The 15,823-nt window shown below is 50.0% G+C and overlaps 1 protein-coding gene across 1 annotated transcript in view; it reads left to right on the top strand.

Annotated features, from left to right (window-relative positions):
* The first annotated feature begins 3,788 nt into the window (after nucleotides 1-3,788).
* The window catches only part of LOC139280885 (platelet binding protein GspB-like), a 90,037-nt gene continuing 78,002 nt past the window's right edge, over nucleotides 3,789-15,823 (top strand). Inside the window, exon 1 of the mRNA XM_070900671.1 lies at nucleotides 3,789-3,867. The gene's annotated coding sequence lies outside the window, so the exon portion shown is untranslated. The remainder of the gene's footprint in view (nucleotides 3,868-15,823) is intronic.

Here is a 15,823-nt window from a genome sequence, read left to right as displayed (position 1 = left end):
CATGGACGAGGTACAGAAGATACCTCAAGTCACTGGAGATATATCACCAACAATGTCTCCGCAAGATCCTGCAAATCCCCTGGGAGAACAGGCGCACCAACATTAGTGTCCTCGCCCAAGCTAACATCCCCAATATTGAAGCACTGACCACACTCGATCAGCTTCATTGGGCAGGCCACATAGTTTGCATGCCAGATACGAGACTCCCTAAGCAATTGCTCTATGCGGAGCTTCTTCACGGCAAACGAGCCAAAGATGGGCAGAGGAAACGTTACAAGGACACCCTCAAAGCCTTCCTGATAAAGTGCAACATCACCACTGGGAGTCCCTGGCCGAAGACCGCCCGAGGTGAAGAAAGTGCATCCGGGAGGGCGTTGAGCTCTTTGAGTCTTAACGCTGCGAGCGTGAAGAGGTCAAGCACAGGCAGCGGAAGGAGCGTGGGGTAAATCAGTCCCACCGCCCCCTTCCCCCGACGAATGTTTGTCCCCCCTGTGACAGAGTCTGTGGCTCCCGTATCGGACTGTTCAGCCACCAAAGAACTCAATTTGGGAGTGGAAGCAAATCTTCCTCGATTCCGAGGGACTGCCTATGATGATGATGACTGCTTTTCTACAGAGGAATCAATTTTCACAAAGCCAGGCCGGGTGAAGTGTCCTTCCAGGGCTAAGCTAAATAAAACAGCAGGTGCCAGGTTCGATTCCAAGATTGTGTGGAGTTGGTCAGCTTCAGGTGTCAGCTGTGGCACAGTGGGTAGTCAGTGCTCTCCGGTGACTGTTAAAGATCCCATGGTACTATTTCAAGGAAGAGCAGAGGAGCTCTCCCTGTTGTCCTGCTCAAAATTTATCCCTCCACACTTTAAAAACAGATTATCGTTTCAGATGTGTGTGGGAGCTTGCTGTGTGCGAATTGGCAGCCACATTCCCTAGATTACAACAGTGATTACATTTTTAACAAGTACTTAATGGGCTGTAAAGCACTTTGCTGCATCCTGTGGTTGTGAAATGCTAATTTTTCTTTCAGCTGGTGCTGCCCAGGCCTCGGGGGACGAGGAACAATTGGCCCAGGATTCCTTGCTTCTGACTGCTATCCCATGTCACCTGTTGGAAATAGCTGCAGCAGGGTGGGGGTGGGGCGAGGAGATGTGGGCAGACATCAGGCAAGGGCCGGATTAGGTTGCATCATGATGTCATCATCATCATCATAGGCAGTCCCTCGAAACGAGGATGACTTGCTTCCACGCCAAAAAGGGATGAGTTCACAGGTGTTTCAATGAAGGACTTAATAGTCCAGATCCTGAACTACATCTTGAAGGGTGGAAGATGCCTGTGTGTGGATTTTTTTAACGTGTGGTGGCTGTTGCACACCAGCCACCAGCTGGACAGAGCTAGGTCTTGGTCCAGTGGCAAGGGTTAACCAAGACTAACTGGAGATCAGCTCTGCTGCATGGACCTTGTGCGCACACATATCGCAGTGTGGGCTGGCCCGTGCTGCCCCTGGGCCCTCGACTCTTCTTGGCCCCAGATTCGCGCCTCTCCTGGGCCCTGGTCACTTCTCTCTACGGACTCTTGCCACTCCTTCACCCCTCCTGCTGTGCCTGCCCGCACTGCACTCTGCGACCTGGCTTCGTAGCCGTCGCCCCCCCTGCAGCAGCACGTGCTGCTCCCTGCAGTGGTACGCATGCATCATGATGTATCCCATGTTGGAATGAACTGCCTAGGTTCGTAGGTGTTATTCACTGCCCGTGCAAGTGGTCTACATTTATTTTCAGCTATTAAAAAGCTTCATTCTATTATATGGAACTTGATGCTAAATGTTAAGCAAAAACCACAACAATAATCTGTATTTATATAGCGCCTTTAATGTAGTGAAACATCCCAAGGCGCTTCACAGGAATATTGTTAGACAAAAAATTTGACACTGAGCCGCATAAAGAGAAATTACGGCAGGTGACCTAAAACTTGGTCAAAGAGGTAGGTTTTAAGGAGCATCTTAAATAAGGAAAGAGAGGCAGAGAGGTGGAACGGTTTAGGCAGGGAGTTCCAGAGGTTGGGGCCTCAGCAACAGAAGGCATGGCCATCAATGGTTGAGCGATTATAATCAGGGATGCTCAAGGGGGCAGAATTAGAGGAGCGCAGACATCTCGGGGGGTTGTGAGGCTGGAGGAGATTACAGAGATAGGGAGGGGCGAGGCCATGGAGGGATTTGGAAACAAGGATGAGAATTTTGAAATTGAGGCATTGCTTAACTGGGAGCCAATGTAGGTCAGCGAGCACAGGGGTGATGGGTGAGCGGGACATGGTGTGAGTTAGGACACGGGCAGCTGAGTTTTGGATCACCTCAATTTACGTTGGAAAGAATGTGGGAAGCCAGCCAGGAGTGCTTGGAATAAATTGCTACTAAATTTTCTTATTTGAATCTGGATGTTCAGTGATGCCTGAGGTATACAAGAGGTACAGGTTGGTACTTGAGTTATAATACTGCCTCTTGTCGTGAATAAGTATCCACAAAGGGGCCTCCTACTCAAAACTGGCTATTTCCTCTTGAAGCTGACAAACTTACATTGTTGAACTTCGAAGCAGCCATTTCCTATGAAAGGAAACAGAGTATAGTGTGTGCAATGGTCTCCATGCTACAAAAAAATAAAGACTTGCATTTATATAGCGTCTTTCACTACCACCGGACGTCTCAAAGCGCTTTACAGCCAATGAAGTACTTTTGGAGTGTAATCACTATTGTAATGTGGGAAACGCGGCAGCCAATTTGAACACAGGAAACTCCCACAAACAGCAATGTGATAATGATATTCTGTTTTTTTGTTATGTTGATTGAGGGATAAATATTGGCCAGGACACCGGGGATAACTCCCCTGCTCTTCTTCAAAATTGTGCCTTGGGATCTTTTACGTCCACCTGAGAGAATAGACGGGGCCTCTGTTTAGCATCTCATCCGAAAGATGGCACCTACGACAGTGCAGCACTCCCTCAGCACTGGAGTGTCAGCCTAGATTTATGTGCTTAGGTCCCTGGAGTTTCAAGGAAGTTACCAACATTGAGAGGATGCAACTGCCAGGAATGACTGAGTAGGCTGCAGCTCTTTACTCTGGATTAAGAGGAGACCTGATAGAGGTCTTCAGCATTATGAAGGGGTTTGGTAGGGCGGATGTTGAAAAACTGTTTTCTTTGTAGAACAAGGTGGCATAAATATAAGATAGCCACTAACAGATCAAATAAAGAATTTAGGAAGAATTTCTTTACCCAGAGAGTGGTGAGAATGTGGAACTCGCTGCCACATGGAGTGTTTGAAGAGATAGCATAAATGCATTTAAGGAAAGACTTGATGCATACATGAGGGAGAAGGCATATGGGACAGGGTGGGAAGAGGCTGGTGTGGAACATAAGCAGGTGAACGAATGGCCTGTTTCTGTGCTGCCGATTCGGTGTAACTCGATGCAAATTCTTTAAAGTAAAACGGATTGCTTTTTGCTCATATTAAAAATTAATTCTTGACACTTTTTTAAATTGGCTTTGCACTGAGTGCAGTTGTACTGGAGTGAGGTGAGGGCCAAATTCAATCTGACCGTCTTCACTCCAGTTGTGGCTGAAATGGTGCACTGTATCTGGTCTGTTAAACAAGCAGAACCGCCCACCCCATTCAAAAAAAACCAAATGAAATGTGACTACAAAGGGGTCTGTTCCTTTCACACAGAGCTCCATGCTGTTTCAAGAGACAAGCCACCGAACGAGTGGTTACACAGGATGCTGTTTAGGACCCAGGAGGCAGCGTGTGTGTGGGCGCAATCCTTATGCAGGGAATCCAAGACCGTGACATTACACAGTGTGGAGAGGAGCAGTAACAGGAAAGCATGTGGTAACGTTTGAGTTTCATACTTATATTGCTTAAAGTATTCTACCATTTATAAGTATATTTATAGATTAGAACATTTCTAAATTTATTGTGCTTTCTCTAAAGTAAACTGCGATAACATTTGTCAAATTAAACTTTAAAAAAACTTATACTTGAAAATAGAATTATCGACAGACTGACAGAGAGTTGGATGAATTGTGTAACTTGTGAATGAAGTGTTAATTTCTGGGTTGTTTGCGGTTGCATGTCGTTTGGAGGAGGCTGGGTTACAAGAATGGTGTACAGGAGTCTGGGGTAAACGAGTCTGGCGTACAGGGCTCTGGGGTAAACGAGTCTGGGGTACAGGGCTCTGGGGTAACGAGTCTTGGGTACAGGGCTCTGGGTACAGGGCTCTGGGGTAAACGAGTCTGGGGTACAGGGCTCTGGGGTAAACGAGTCTGGGGTACAGGACTCTGGGGTACAGGGCTCTGGGGTAAACGAGTCTGGGGTACAGGGCTCTGGGGTAACGAGTCTTGGGTACAGGGCTCTGGGTACAGGGCTCTGGGGTAAACGAGTCTGGGGTACAGGGCTCTGGGGTAAACGAGTCTGGGGTACAGGACTCTGGGGTACAGGGCTCTGGGGTAAACGAGTCTGGGGTACAGGGCTCTGGGGTAAACGAGTCTGGGGTACAGGGCTCTGGGGTAAACGAGTCTGGGTACAGGGCTCTGGGGTAAATGAGTCTGGTGTACAGGGCTCTGGGGTAAACGAGTCTGGGGTACAGGGCTCTGGGGTAAACGAGTCTGGGTACAGGGCTCTGGGGTAAACGAGTCTGGGGTACAGGGCTCTGGGGTACAGGGCTCTGGGGTAAACGAGTCTAGGGTACAGGGCTCTGGGGTAAACAAGTCTGGTGTACAGGGCTCTGGGGTAAATGAGTCTGGTGTACAGGGCTCTGGGGTAAACGAGTCTGGGGTACAGGGCTCTGGGGTAAACGAGTCTGGGTACAGGGCTCTGGGGTAAACAAGTCTGGTGTACAGGGCTCTGGGGTAAACGAGTCTGGTGTACAGGGCTCTGGGGTAAACGAGTCTGGTGTACAGGGCTCTGGGGTACAGGCTCTGAGGTATTACATCATCATCCTCATCATAGGCAGTCCCTCGAAGCGATGATGACTTGCTTCCACGCCAAAAAGGGATGAGTTCACAGGTGTTTGAATGAATTAATATTCATTTGTTTTACGTGTTTTAATATTCCGGATCCCGAACTACATCCTGAAGGGTGGAAGATGCCTGTGCATGGATTTTTTTAACATGTGGCGACCGTTGGACACCAGCCACCACATGGGTGTGATAGAGCTATGTCTTGGTCCAGTGGCAAGGGTTAACCAAGACGACTGGAGACCAACTCTGCTGCACGGATCTAGTGCGCACACATATCGCAGTGTGGGCTGGCCTGTGCTGCCCTGGGCCCTCACCTCTTCTGGGCCCCAAACTCACGCCTCTCCTGGGCTCCGATCACATCCCTCTACGAACTCTTGCCGCTCCTTCGCCCCGACCTTCTGTACCTGCCTGTACTGCAGTCAGTCGTCGCCCTCCTGCATCAGCACGCGCTGCTCCCTGCAGTGGTATGCTGCCGCACATTGCTCCCTCCAATGGCCCTGGCCTGCTGATGGTCTTGCAGGCCGGGACCGCTCTGATTTGCGGACCGGACCTGCTGTGTACTTAGAGGGAGCAGCGTGTGGCGACACAGCCCGGAAATTGGCGCGGTACCGGCCTGCAGGACCATCAGCAGGCCGGGGCCATTAGAGGGAGCAGCGTGCTCTGGTGTACAGGGGTCTGGTGTACAGAGGCTGGTGTACAAAAGCCTTTAGTTATTTGTGGTCTTACAGGAGAAGAGCCCACTTAGTGGCTTGATGTGAGGCTGTCCCTATACCCCGAGAGCCAAGACAGCTACAGTATTGTGGGTCCCTGACTGCTGTTGGGCATAGGCCGGCTGTTTGTGTAGACAGGGGTTTGCCCTCTGGATCTCTGTACTGCACCGTGGAGTGTAGCAGGCCTCTGCTGACTGGCTTCCAATGTAAATAAAAGGGTTCAAGCAGATCCAAAGTCAGCAGTGTTGAAGCATCTTTGCCTTTCAAATGTTTTAGGCGTGAGAGATGATTGTACTTCTTATGTTTGCCGGCCTGTGATGGAAGCAAGTACCTTTTTAAAAAGGTGTGTTTACAAAAAATATTCACGCACGTTGTCTGTGTCACTGCAAAGCGATTTCAAATGTTTACCGAATGCAAACCCTGAACTCGGGGCGTGGTTGGGGATGTGACCTAATAGCCGCTTTTAAGCCGGAGCTGTTTTGGCTCGGATGCTCGGAGAAGCAGTGTTTATATATGAACTGAGGCAGCTGCCTTATCCCGCACTCTCTGGCTCAGTTTCTTTCGTGGGCCGATGAGTCTGCCGCTGAGATCAAGGAGCAGCATTTAGCAGAGTGTACGTTGAGTTGGTTTATGTACCCTGGTCTCCAGCAGGGTGAATACTGAGAGCTCCCCGCTGGAGTGGAACTAAACTGTAGAACCAGTGGGAACCTGTTCAACCTTCGTTGCCTCCAGGCTAGATCCAAGACCGCCCCAACCTCTGTCGTCGAGCTACAGTACGCGGACGGCGCTTGCATCTGCGCACATTCAGAGGCTGAACTCCCAACACCTTCACCGAGACGTACGAAAGCATGGGCCTTACACTAAAAATCCGTAAGACAAAGGTCCTCCACCAACATCATCCCATCATAGGCAGTCCCTTGTATCAAGGATGACTTGCCTCCACGCCAAAAAGGATGAGTTCAATGTGTTTCAATGAAGGATCTAATATTCCAGGTCCCGAACTACATCCTGAAGGGTGGAAGATGCCTGTGTGTGGTGGCCGTTGCACACCAGCCACCACACAGGCTTGACAGAGCTAGGTCTTGGTCCAGTGGCAGGAATTAACCAAGACGACTGGAGACCAGCTCTGCTGCATGGACCTAGTGTGCGCACATATCGCAGTGTGGGCTGGCCCCTGGGCCCTCGCCTCTTCTGGGCCCCAAACTCGCGCCTCTCCTGGGCCCCGATCACTTCGCTCCACGATCACTCACTGCTCCTGCCCCCTAACCTCCTCGCTCCTGCTGTACCTGCCCACGCTCCAATCACCAACCTGGATTATGGTGACGTCCAATCTAGTCGCCCTCTTCACTGCCATCACTCTCCAGCACGCACTGGACCTTGAAGTGGTATGCTTCTTTGAAGGCCCCGACCTGCCGATGGTCCCTGTAGGTTGGGGCCGCCACGCTGCTCCCCCGAAGGCATTCACCTCCACCAACCTGACCCAGCCACACAGCACTGCCCCCCCCCCCCCCTCCCCGGTCATCAAAATCCACGGCTCAGCCTTGGGCAACGTGGACCATTTTCCATACCTCGGGAGCTTACTATCACCAAGAACAGACATCGACGACGAGGTCCAACACCGCCTCCAGTGTGCCAGCACAGCCTTCGGTCACCTGAGGAAGAGAGTGTTTGAAGACCAGGACCTCAAACTGGCACCAAGCTCATGGTCTACAGAGCAGTTGTGATACCCATCCTCCTATATGGCTCAGAGATTTGGACTATATACAGCAGACACCTCAAAGTGCTGGAGATGTATCATCAGCGCTTCCTCCGCAAGATCCTGCAAATCCACTGGGAGGATAGATGCACCAACATCAGTGTTCTCGCTCAGGCCAACATTCCCAGCATCAAAGCACTGACCACATTCGACCAGCTCCATTGGGCGAGCCACATCGTCCGCATGCCCGACACAAGACTCCCTAAGGAAGTGCTCTACTCGGAACTCCAACACGGCAGGCGGGGCTTCAAGAACACCCTCAAAGCCTCCTTGATAAAGTGTAACATCCCCACTGACACCTGGGAATCCCTGGCTAAAGACCGCCCTAAGTAGAGGAAGAGCATCCGGGAGGGCGCTGAGCACCTCGAGTCTCTTGCCAAGAGCATGCAGAAAACAAGCGCAGGCAGCGGAAGGAGCGTGCGGCAAACCAGTCCAACCAAACCACCCCTTCCCTCAACGACTATCTGTCCCACCTGTGACAGAGACTGTAATTCCCGTATTGGACTATACAGCCACCCGAGAACTCACTCTTAAAGTGGAAGCAAGTCTTCCTCGATTTCGAGGGACTGTCTATGATGATGATGATGTCAGCCAATGAAGTACTTTTGAAATGTAGTCACTGTTGTAATGTGGGAAACACGGCAGCTAATTTGCGCATAAATAAACTCCCACAAACAGCAATGTGATGATGACCAGGTAATCTTTTTTTTTGTTATGTTGATTGAGGGATAAATATTGACCAGGACAAGCAGGGTGAATACTGAGAGCTGGTTTAGATACCCTGGTTCACCAGACTGATTCCTGGGATGGGGGGATTGTCCTATGAGGAGAGATTGAGTAGACTAGGCCTATATTCTCTAGAGTTTAGAAGAATGAGAGGTGATCTCATTGAAACATACAAAATTCTTACAGGGCTTGACAAGGTAGATGCAGGGAGGATGTTTCCTCTGGCTGAGGTGTCTAGAACCAGGGGTCACAATCTCAGAATAAGGGGTCGGCCATTTAGGACTGAGATGAGGAGAAACTCCTTCACTCAGAGGGTGGTGAATCTTTGGAATTCTCTACCCCAGAGGGCTGTGAAGGCTCAGTCTTTGAGTATATTCAAGACAGAGGTTGATAGATTTTTGAATATTAAGGGATCAAGGTGTTATGTCTTGAATAAAGAATCTGACCAGATACTGTAAGCTCAAAGTAATGTGTGATCGTAGTCCTTTATTACAGGTCTCCAGAGTGCCTCTCTAGCCTGTGCGGCCTCCTTATGTACAGGCGCTCCCAAGGGATTGTGGGATCCCTTAGGACTCCAGGGGATGAGCCCTCTGGTGGTTAAACAAGGTATTTACAGGTTTATATACATAACACAAGGGATCTGAGGATAGTGCAGGAAAGTGGAGTTGAGGTAGAAGATCAGCCATGATCTTATTGAATGGCGGGGCAGGCTCGAGGGGCCAAATGGCCTGCTCCGGCTCCTAATCCCTGTGCTCCTATCTCTCCAGCAGCGTGATGATGAGCTGGTTTATAAATCCTGGTCTCCTGCAGAGTGAATGCTGAGTTGGTTTATATAGCCTGTAAGAAATGGACTGACACGTGGACTGAGGCTGAGGCTGGACAGAAAAGGCAAGGCAAGCGATGCCAATCACCAACCACACAGCGTGAGTCAGCACCAGACGTTTCCCGACCACAACTGCCACTGTCCATACCGAGTGAGTTAGCGTCATGTGTTCACCGAAAGACAGGCGCTATTGGACTCAGAGTTGTAGCTGGAGACCTTCTGCTGATCGGATAAAGGGGAAAAGGCGGCAACAGGACTGACTCAGCAAGGAAATAGTGCTCAACCCTTGGCACTGCAGTCAGAGGAGAAGGGACCCGATCTGGTCAACCGGACACAGAGGACCCACACTCAACACGGCCTGACTGCTCGTGGGCCATTGTATGTACAAGTTAACGATTATCGTGCAAAGTCACAGGTTTTTTTATTTGAGTATAATACGTGCAAGAGGTACCGATCAATTGCTAAATAAAGTTAGAGTTGGATCAGATTTGATCTTGTCGGAGTGTTCTTCAGTAATTCTCCAGGTCTGAACTCCCTTGCGAGATGGCAAACTCATACAACCCTGGAGTGAATGCTGAGAGTTGCGTTATATACCCTGGTCTAAGTTCCCGGGCAACTATGGCGGTGCGGCGTTCCGGCCTGTCACTGTTGGGGTTGTCCATGAGGGTCCTGATGTTCCATGTCCCGAACTTCATGTTAACGGAGTGGAAGACGCCTGTGTGTGAGTCTACTGAAGAGTGAATACTGAACTGGTTTATATACCCTGGTCTCCTGGAACACGAACTGAAATGATATCCCACATAAAATCAATGCAAGAGTTCTTGAGGTGATCTCCAGGGCTTCACACACGCTGAATTCTAACTCCAGCCTGATGAAATGAGATACTGCATGCATGAGGGAGAGGGAATAGAGGGACTCGGGGATGGGATGAAGAGGTATTGGAGTGGGAGGAGGCTTGTGTGGAGTCTAAACGCTGGTGTCGATCTGATGGAACACATGGCCTGTTTCTGTGCTGTAGATACTGTGTAAGTTGATCAGTCCGCTGTGATGTTGCTTGACTATGTGTTTTACTGGCGAATTCTTGAACTGTTGGAGCAGTGTCAGCACTTTTGAGATGAGGAATGCCTGGGGGAATGTCTTATAATTACCTCTTATCTGTTGATATTGTGCAGAAGGAGGGATGTACAGCAGACCGACTTGGTCCACCTGCTGTGGTTGCTATGTGAGTGATAAAAGAACATTCTCGTGTCATAGTCCAGTTAAGGCCAGAACTGAGTGAGCGAGCTATGTATAAATACAGCTAGGGTAGCCATGGCTTGTTGGAACAGACCGAGGAGCGAGGGAGTGCTAAAACCAATGTATTCTTTTTTGCCTGAACTGACTGGGTAGTTATAACTTTGTTTTTCAGTGCTGTTAATACAGTTAGTAAACTAACTTCTTGTGAGCTTGACTATCTGGGGTCTGAAACTATTAGACCCCTCTCTCTGGCTGCTCTCAGGATTCTCCCCCTCCCTCCCTCTCCCTCCCTCCCTCTCCCTCCCTCCCCTCCCTCCCTCTTTCCCCCCTTCTCTCCCTCTCTCTCCCCCCCTCTCCCTCTCTCTCTCTCCCTCTCCTCTCCCTCCCTCTCTTCCATAAGAACATAAGAATTAGGAACAGGAGTAGGCCATCTAGCCCCTCGAGCCTGCTCCGCCATTCAACAAGATCATGGCTGATCTGGCCGTGGACTCAGCTCCACTTACCTGCCCGCTCCCCATAACCCTTAATTTCCTTATTGGTTAAAAATCTATCTATCTGTGACTTGAATACCTTCAATGAGCTAGCCTCAACAACTTCCTTGGGCAGAGAATTCCACAGATTCACAACCCTCTGGGAGAAGAAATTCCTTCTCAACTCGGTTTTAAATCGCTCTCTCTCTCTCCCTCTCTCTCTCCTCCTCTCTCTCCCTCTCTCGCTCTCCCTCCCTCCCTTTCTCCCTCCCTCCCTTTCTCCCTCCCTCTCTCCCCTACCTCCCTCCATTTCTCCCTCCCTCCCTTTCTCCCTCCCTCTCTCCCCTACCTCCCTCTCTTCCCCTCTCTCTCTCCCTCCCTCCCTCTCTCTCTCCCTCCCTCTCTCCCTCCCTCTCTCCCTCCCCTACCTCCCTCTCCTCCTCTCTCTCCATCTCCCTCTCTCGCTCCCCCTCTCTCCCCTCTCCCTCCCTCCCTCCTTTTCTCTCTCCCTCTCTCCCCTCCTCCCTCTCTCTGGCTGCTCTTAGGATTCTCTCCCTCCCTCTCTCTCCCTCTCTCTTTCTCCCTCTCTCTCTCTCTCTCTCTCTCTCTCTCTCCCCCTCTCCTTCCCCTCCCTCCCTCCCTCTCTCGCGCTCTCTCTCTCCCCTCTCTCGCTCTCTCTCTCTCCCCTCCCTCTCTCTCTCCCCCTCTCTCCCTCCCTCCCTTTCTCCCTCCCTCTCTCCCCTCCTCTCCCTCCTTCTCTCCTTCTCTCTGGCTGCTCTCAGGATTCTCTCCCTCCCCCCTCCCCACCCCCCTCTCTGGCTCTTTACAGGTCTCCCTCTCACTCCCGGACTGTTGTCAGGACCCTCTCCCTCTCTCTCCCAATCCCTCACCGTCCCTCTCTTTCACTCTCCCTCTCTCTCGGGCTGTTAGCAGGATGCTCTCCCTCCTCTCTCTCCCTCCCTCTCTCTTTCTCGCCCTCCCTCTCTCTCACCCACTCTGTGTCTGTTCTGGGACTCTCCTTCCGCCCACCCCCCCTCCATTTTCTGCCTCCAATCAGGCCTCCCACCCATTGTCTCCCTGCCCCGCAGGCCAGCCAAGGGGAGTATGCTCATCGCCCTACGACACGACTGGGCCTCCCTCTCAGTCAAACCAATAGGGCTTCACACACGTTGAATTATAACACCAGCCTGAAGAAATTAGATACTGCATACGTGAGCATAGAACCATAGAATGATACAACACAGAAGGAGGCCAGAGGGAGAAGGGACATGGGAGCAGGGTAGGAAGAGATAATTAGAGTTAGAGGAGGCTCCTGTAGACTATAATCGCCACTGCAATAATCACGGAGCTGGTATTCTGCTCCCTGTGCAGTTTCCTGGCACTCAGCTAAGAACCATCTGTTAACTAATTAAGGCACTTAGTAGATCTTTATTTCTGACATGGTCGCTTCTTGCCATACAGACCCTACCCCAACAATACTCTCAAACCCCAAGGGTCCACTCTCCAATCATCCCAGACCATCACAGCCCCTGCACAATACGCTCACACCCCAATCCCACATTCTGTCAGTCCTTCCCCGTACACCCAGATCCTGCCACCCACCTCTGAGCACTCACAGTTCATGGAGACCCTCTGGAAGGACTCCCAGATCAGACATCTGGGCACACCACTCCCAGACACCCGGACACACCACTCCCAGACATCTGGGCACATCACTCCCAGACACCCGGACACACCACTCCCAGACACCCGGACACACCACTCCCAGACACCCGGACACACCACTCCCAGACACCCGGACACACCACTCCCAGACACCCGGGCACACCACTCCCAGACACCCGGACACACCACTCCCAGACACCCGGACACATCACTCCCAGGCAACCGGACACATCACTCCCAGACACCCGGACACACCGCTCCCAGACACCTGGACACACCGCTCCCAGACACCCGGACACACCACTCTCAGACATCTGGGCACACCACTCCTAGACATCTGGGCACACCACTCCCAGATACCCGGACACACCAATCCCAGACACCCAGACACACCACTCCCAGACACCCGTTCATCACTCCCAGACACCCGGACACACCACTCCCAGATACCCGGACACACCACTCCTCGACACCCGGACACACCACTCCCAGATACTCCAATCCCAGACACCCAGACACACCACTCCCAGACACCTGTTCATCACTCCCAGACACCCGAGCACATCACTCCCAGATCAAGGCACCATCATTCCAACATGTGGTTCTGGGATTTGGACAACTCTGACATGGTAGTAATTACTGCTCGTCCCTAATCTGAGAAGGTGGTGTAGGAAAGGGTTAAACAGACTGAATTGAACCGTGCTAATGTACTACCGCTATTGATTTGTCTTTATACTGTAGCAGTGTTCCCCTTTAGCCTCTGTTGGTTAGATAGGGAAGTACGATCCTTGAATTGCAACATCTTACAATAACTCCAAGTGTACTAAGATGGTGACCATTGAACCTTTGACCTGAGACTGACCCTGACAGCACCGGCAGAATTAATGTGAAGTAACTACCTGCTTAATGAGAGGCTAATTGGGGACATGCCGATGAGTATTGGCTCACCAGTTTCAGGGTGATTGTAACCACTGATCTGGGTGCAAGGACCACAGTTCTTCCAGCAAAAGAAAACCATCGGGGAAAACCATTGGCCTTCATATTCGGCCCCACCCCCATGATGAGCAGGAGAAGGTCGGGGTGCCTAAGTGTCCCCCGTGGAGAGGTGGGGACACTTTATTAACATAGTTAAATCGGGCTCTCAGTGCAATTGGGAGCCTGATTTAAAATTCACTCTTCTTCTTAGACAGTCCCCCGGAGTAGAGGATGACTTGCTTCCACACGAATATGATAAATGGCTTGAGGAGTGGTGCAGAAGGGAGGGATTCAAATTCCTGGGACATTGGAACCGGTTCTGGGGGAGGTGGGACCAGTACAAACCGGACGGTCTGCACCTGGGCAGGACCGGAACCAATGTGTTTGCTAGTGCTGTTGGGGAGGGGTTAAACTAATATGGCAGGAGGATGGGAACCTATGTAGGGAGACAGAGGGAAGTAGAATGGGGGCAGAAGCAAAAGATAGAAAGAAGAAAAGTAAAAGTGGAGGGCAGAGAAACCCAAGGCAAAAAGCAAAAAGGACCACATTACAGCAAAATCTTAAAGGGGCAAAGGGTGTTAAAAAGACAAGCCTGAAGGCTCTGTGCCTCAATGCGAGGAGTATTCGGAATAAGGTGGACGAATTAACTGCGCAGACAACAGTTAACGGATATGATGTAATTGGCATCACGGAGACATGGCTCCAGCGTGACCAAGGCTGGAAACTCAACATCCAGGGGTATTCAACATTTAGGAAGGATAGACAGAAAGGAAAAGGAGTTGGGGTGGCGTTGCTGGTTAAAGAGGAAATTAATGCAATAATAAGGAAGGACATTAGCTTGGATGATGTGGAATCTGTATAGGTGGAGCTACGGAATGCCAAAGGGCAGAAAACGCTAGTGGGAGTTGTGTACAGACCACCAAACAGTATTAATGAGGCTGGGGACAGCATCAAACAAGAAATTAGGGATGCGTGCAATAAAGGTACAACAGTTATGAGCGACTTTAATCTACATATTGACTGGGCTAACCAAACTGATAGCAATGCGGTGGAGGAGGATTTCCTGGAGTGTATTAGGGATGGTTTTCTAGACCAATATGTCGAGGAATCAACTGGAGGGCTGGCCATCCTTGACTGGGTGATGTGTAATGAGAAAGGACTAATTAGCAATCTTGTTGATTGAGGCCCCTTGGGGAAGAGTGACCATAATATGATAGAATTCTTTATTAAGATGGAGAGTGACACAGTTAATTCAGAGACTAGGGTCCTGAACTTGGGGAAAGGTAACTTCGATGGTATGAGACATGAATTGGCTAGAATAGACTGGCGAGTGATACTTAAAGGGTTGATGGTGGATAGGCAATGGCAAACATTTAAAGATCACATGGATGAACTTCAACAATTGTACATCCCTGTCTGGAGTAAAAATAAAACAGGGAAGGTGGCTCAACCGTGGCTAACAAGTGAAATTAAGGATAGTGTTAAATCCAAGGAAGAGGCATATAAATTGGCCAAAAAAAGCAGCAAACCTGAGGACTGGGAGAATTTTGTAATTCAGCAGAGGAGGACAAAGGGTTTAATTAGGAGGGGTAAAATAGCATATGAGAGGAAGCTTGCTGGCAACATAAAAACTAACTGCAAAAGCTTCTATAGATATGTGTAGAGAAAAAGATTAGTGAAAACAAACGTAGGTCCCTTGCAGTCAGATTCAGGTGAATTTATAATGGGGAACAAAGAAATGGCGGACCAGTTAAACAAATACGTTGATTCTGTTTTCACGAAGGAAGACACAAATAATTTTCCAGAAATATTAGGGGACCGAGAGTCTAGTGAGAAGGAGGAACTGAAGGATATCCTTATAAAGCGTGAAATTGTGTTCGGGAAATTGATGGGATTGAAGGCCGGTAAATCCCCGCGGCCTGATAGTCTGCATCCCAGAGTACTTAAGGAAGTGGCCCTAGAAATAATGGATGCATTGGTGATCATTTTCCAACAGTCTATCGACTCTAGATCAGTTCCTATGGACTGAAGGGTAGCTAATGTAACACCATTGTTTAAAAAAGGAGGGAGAGAGAAAACGGGTAATTATAGACCGGTTAGCCTGACGTCAGTAGTAGGGAAAATGTTGGAATCAATTATTAAAGATGAAATAGCAGCGCATTTGGAAAGCAGTGACAGGATCGGTCCAAGTCAGCATGGACTTATGAAAGGGAAATTATGCTTGGCAAATGTTCTGGAATTTTTTGAGGATGTAACTAGTAGAGTGGACAAGGGAGAACCAATGGATGTGGTGTATTTGGACTTTCAAAAGGCTTTTGACAAGGTCCCACACAAGAGATTGGTGTGCAAAATAAAAGCACATGGTATTGGGGGTAATGTACTGACGTGGAAGAGAACTGGTTGGCAGACAGGAAGCAGAGAGTCGGGATAAACAGGTCCTTTTCAGAATGGCAGGCAGTGACTAG

The sequence above is a fragment of the Pristiophorus japonicus genome, chromosome 15, assembly GCF_044704955.1.
Source record: "Pristiophorus japonicus isolate sPriJap1 chromosome 15, sPriJap1.hap1, whole genome shotgun sequence".
NCBI lineage: Eukaryota > Metazoa > Chordata > Chondrichthyes > Pristiophoridae > Pristiophorus > Pristiophorus japonicus.
This window is presented reverse-complemented; position numbering and strand designations above follow the sequence as displayed.